Below are 6,000 nucleotides of genomic sequence, written 5' to 3'. Positions count from 1 at the left end.
GAAAAATTAACTTAATAAGTTGACAAGTTAGGTGGTGGCCGCAATTTAGGGGATGGCTCTAGAATCCATATCAGAAGAGGTGGTGGCTGTTAATTTAGGTGGTAGCATCGATTGAAATTTAGGGAATTAGGGGTTATATGGTGTGTGTTAATTTAGGTGGTGGCTAATGATATTGTTCACAATCAGGTAGGTTTTTTTAGGGTAGGTTTTTGTATGGTGTGTGTTAATTTAGATCGGTGGCTGATGCTATATTGATATCCCCTTTCTTTTAAAGTTTTTTTTTTCTTAAAGTAAAAGATGCTTACCGCCGGTATTTACGTGGGTCGGTATAATCAAAATACCGTGTGTAAAATACCGGGATACCACCCGGTATCCGGTATTCCGGTTAATACCAAACATTGGGATTAATATAAATCCTGAACATTCAGAAGGATGCCTCTAGACTTTATATTAAAAGCGGTTACATTGTATGATACAAACTTTGTGTCATGTATACTTAAAAGTAAAAAAGTTTTTCAACATTACAATGATGCCTCTAAATTATCAAAATTAGTCATCTACAATGAGTCTAGTCTTTAATCCTTTGATTTTCAAAACGATACGACAAAATGAAAAAGGAATAAAGGGGCCGGAGTAATATGAGACCTAGTCACTCTAGAGTCTAGAGGTACAAACACTACTAGAGAAATTACAAAATCGTGAAGGATCTTTCTAGTGAAAGAAATAGCTACAAAATTTAGACAGAATTTTGACATAAAATATACTTTTAATATAATTTTTAAAGCTTTAATCGGAACTCAACGGATTAATCATTTGTTGATCAATATGCCATAAGTTTCACAAAACTTCTAATATGGATATATCAAATCCGTCTGGACATGTTTTAAATCTATAGCTTTTTCTTTACAATATATGTATAGTCGCGAATATATATAATAAAAAAGTACTCGTATCATATAACCTAGCTACCATGACCAAATTTGTCACGAAATTAAGCAACTCTTTCATCACGTCCAACCGTCACAAGGTTCACTCGTTCTAGAAAAGATGTCACTCGTTATATATAGGTAGTCAACAGTCATGACATACTTTCTTTTCCGAAAGTGATCAGTGATTGCGACAAACTATAGTAACATCACAACATATACATATTTGGACGAAAGTAGCCACAAGGTGTGTGGGTCTTCCGTTGCGAAAAAATAAAGTACTGCTGATCGATTCATAATTCGAAACATTACTTTTTGATTTATCGATCTGACATCAAATTATATCATCCAAACTACTTTTTGAAAAATTATTTAATCAAGTAATTTTTATGAAACTTTTTTTTTTCTTTCTAATTTTGTCTAAAAGTGATTAGATAAAACAAGTTAACAAACTGTTACACGCCTTACACCTAATCAAATCAATAAGAGATCGATACCAACGAACAAATATCTATATCTATACTTTTATCACTATATTTGTTCTCACCAAATTTTTTCAAACTTTTAACTAAGTTTACCTAAAATAACTATAATACATCAGTCACTTATTTTCTTTTCTCCTCTCAAATCTCAATTATCCATTTATTTTCTCTCCTTCAATAATTCATTCTATTTCTCTTATTCATTCAAAATCTTTTAACTCAAAAACCGTACATCGATAAATTATAAAAAAGTTATATTGGTGTTCTTAAAATTCCATATTCTTTCATTAGAGAGGTCATTCGATATTCATTTGACGAATTTTTAAATCCGAGGGCGGAATCCGTACAGTTAAGGCACTTGACTATATCACCTCCTATGACCTATCACTCCCACCATCTTACCGACGTAACGGGCGGGTACTTTCTCTCGTACTATATTATAAAGCAAATATGGTTTTAAGTTTCAAATTTCAACTTTCAACAATGTACACGTACTAATGCATAATGTACAATACATCTATATACCCCAAATTACCTTTAGAAAAATCTCACATACTCATTTTTTTTCTCTCTTTAAATCTCAACCACATACTTTTCTTTCTTCATTAATAAATCATTTTGTTCCTATAATTCATTCAAAATCTTTTATCTCAAAAATCGTACATTATAAAAGCTATATGGATGCTCTTAACATTTCATGCTCTGTTATTAGATATGTCATCCGATATACTTTCAACAATTTTTTAAATCCGAGAGCGGAGCCCATACGGCTAAGGCATACGTTTCTATTTTTTTTTTAACATTCAAACTTTTATTTCCTATGAGTTATGAATGTTCAAACTGTTATAATATGAGCACATAAACATATAACAAATCACGAGTACGTAGCGGATAAGAACGTATACGCAATCACATTTATTAACAAAGTAAATGATCGAAACGTATACCTTTGCGCAAAGCTTCCAATAATATTAATGATAAGATTATTATTATTAGTTAGGGTTTAAAGTAAAACCCCTTTACAATTGCACACTAGACACCCTTATACCGTATGCTAGTACCCAATCACGATCAACAACCATTTGTCTTGTCCCCTCGAAGTCGAAAACCACAAAACCCAAAACCCTTTTTTTTTGCTAACTTTCGGCCGAACCAAGAGAGAAGAGAGGGGAGGTTTTTCACAATTGATTGTATTGTGAATGTGTGTAAAAACCCTTGGAATTAGCCATCTATTTATAGGCTAATTTGTAAGGGTTTTAAACTTGGTGACCATCAAAATTTCGGCCCCCATGTGGTGGAATTAGGAAACAATACAAGTTCCTAATTTCACTTTTACACCTCCTCTTTTAATTATTTAAACACTATTAAACATTTAATTTAATTTAATTAATCATTTTGTGATTATATTAATTAATATATTATTTTAATATACTAATTAATTATATAGAGTTATCATGTCATTTTGTGTGACCTCATAGGCCTAAATAATTACTGGACATGCATTTATTTAATCACATACCAACACAAACAAACAAGCGTGTAAGGATGTTGTTTGTCGAACACTTATGGTGCATTGCGCCAAATTGTTTCCTTGTTTTTATAAATTATTATTTACTTTGTATTTGTTTTTAACTAATGTTAATTCGTTTTCATAAAGGTTGCTTCATTTTTATTTTTATTATTTTTTTTGCTTGCCTTAAACAATAGCGCTAGACCACGTGTGTTCTTGTCTATATATTTTTCTTTCCTCTTTTAGATTTTTGCTAATAATAAAAAACACTACGATTACTCTGTATTACAATGTCTTATGGTTAATGCCTTAATGGTAATTAAACACCAACTGATCCATCTTCGATGAACGGAGCTCTAGCAACTTAACTTCGTATGTCGGAAGAAAATACCCTGCCGAATGTCCTCTTTAAAAAATTGTTTAATGCTCGTATAGTCGTATATGATTATGTGGGAGAAAGAAAGTATTTTCAATTTTTCAAAAAGAAAAGGCAAAATGTGTTAACTTGATAAGAAGGGAATTGAAACCTCCTATTGGATAGCGACAACGACGTCGTTGTGGAAATGTTCTGAAACCTACCATCACCCTTTCACGTGCTCTCTCGCTCTCTCTCCTTTTAATTTTCATTTTAATTTCTTATATTTTTCTTTCTTAAACATATTCATCCTTCCATCCGTACCATTTGGATGTATATGTGAATGACTCAACACATTTTTGGCTCAAACTATAAAACATCCTATTTGTTAAAACTCATCGATATTTAAAATACTCATTTGTATTTATATCTTCTATTTTATTTTGACGTCTGGTATCCTGATCATATTTTTGGTAACCCGACCAGACTATTAATGATAGGGGGCCGTTTTTACTCTACCAGATTTGCCATTACAGACAGGGGCCCACACTATTTTGGAGCGATATGGTCGAGATACCAAAAATTTTGGTTGGGATACACCAGGCGTTAATTTTTCTATTTATGTTATCATATTATTAATTAGTTTGAAATTAAACTAATTTGATTAATTTAACCCATTGTATGTATGATAACTTTATAGCCAAGTACAAAATCATGTAACATGTACATATGACTTAGACCCCTTCTTATAAGGATGTCGGACGCGCATCAGACGCAGGGACGACATCCGACTTTAGTAGCACGGAGACGTCTTGGGGTGGCGTCCGGTCGTTCCTCCCGTTTTCAGATGCAGCGTCTTTGACATATGCGGGGCCCACTTGACCGTTTGAAACTAAAAAAAAAGGATGTAGCCGGCCGTTGGAACGGGGGAGCAGGCCTAATTTTTTTTTAAAAAAAAATCCTATAAAACTAAAACATTTCACCTAAAATGTCATCACATTTCACCATAATTATATCATTTCTCTCTCAGATTTTATACATTTTATCAGAATTCATCAAATTTTTATATTTCTTCTCCCACCTTTAATCTACAACCATGGCTAGGAAAACACCAAAAACATTTCAAATGAACAACAATCTACACAACCCACACCATCTCGCTTCAATTTTGATGTCGATTTTGAAGCGCTCCTAAACATGCCTTTGGGATCCCCCCTCCCCCCCGGTCGATGTCGTCTTCAAATATGATGGGGCGATCAAGCAACTATGGTTTGATAAACACCAACTTTCAATTGTCACAAAATCTGTTAAATGAAAGATTTCAACAATTTCAAATACTTCAACAACTTCAAATGGCACAACAACAAGCCCACTAACAGAGGCAATCTCAAAAAACAACTGAGACACGTACTAGTGTCGCTTCAACAGATGATGAGCTCAAAGAAGTCCCGACACCCAAGCGACTGACCAAAAAAGGCAAAGAAATGGCAGACAATCATAAGTGGTCCATTCCAGACAGAATATTGTTATCAGAGGCGTGTACACACGCATCACAAGACTCTCAAATCGAGATCAGCCAAGACGAATCAATGTTCTGTGGTAAAGTGGTCGAGTGGTTTAACTTGAAGAAAACTTATGGATCGCACAATAAGAGTCAATTGCAAGGCAAATGGAACAAGATCAAAAAATGTTGTAAACAATATGACGCTATTTTTGAGAAGCTAAACGAACAGGGACGAAAGAGCGCTGCAGATGATAGATTGATTTATAAAGCCGCACATGAGCAATACCTAGCTACTTATCTCTCTCGATTCCAGTATGAGGCATGTTTTGACGTTTTGAAGGATTGTCCCAAGTTTTGGCAGGGTCATAGTGTGGCAAAACGTACGACAACCTCGTAAGTTAATTTGGGTGACAATGAACCAAGAAACTATGGAATGCATCCGCCGGCGGAGTCGGATGTGAGGTTAGACAAGCTGTTTGGAGACGACCCGATTAGGAGACCACTGGGTCGCAATGTGAGTCGCAGGATGTTGAGTGGGCCATATATGACGCCCAGTAAGCCTGATCAGATGCTGTTGATGCAAAAGGAAGCAGTTAGAAAAAATGATGAGGATCGGGTAAAAGCAGAGGAAGAGCGAAAGAAAAAGGAAGATCATCGCTTCCGAAAGAAGATGGTCGAGGCATTTAAGAGTGTGTAACAACCGATTCCTACTGGTATAAGCGATGATGAGTTGGAGATGATCAAAGCTTCTCGTAAGTCGTTGATGGAGAAGTACGGACCGTATTTTAGTACACTTTAGGTTAATATTCTAGTATTAATAATTTGTAGTTTTAATTCGTAGGTTAATCTTCTAGTTTTGATAATTTGTAGGTTAATGTTCTAATTTCAATAATAATTTGTAGTGTAATGAGTTTTTAGGGATGTAATGTTTAATTATTAAGTAATGTATTGTTTTATATTAATAAAAAATGTTGTTTGTTTAATTTGTTGAAAAAGAAAAATGAAATAATAAAATAATGGAATAATAGGGGAAGAATAAGAGGGTTATAAGGAGGGGGTGTTCTTGGGGTATTCAAGGAGAGAAAAAAGGTGACAAGAATAGTAGAAAAAAATGAGAAAAATATGAGGGTTATAAGGAGAAACCTTATATATTAAATATTGACGTATACATATGCCTTCTCTTTTGAAACCAACTATTTAGAATTTTAGATCATTATTGTACT

This window comes from Erigeron canadensis, chromosome 6, assembly GCF_010389155.1.
Source record: "Erigeron canadensis isolate Cc75 chromosome 6, C_canadensis_v1, whole genome shotgun sequence".
Classification (NCBI taxonomy): Eukaryota; Viridiplantae; Streptophyta; class Magnoliopsida; order Asterales; family Asteraceae; genus Erigeron; species Erigeron canadensis.
Note: the sequence above shows the minus strand (reverse complement) of the source record.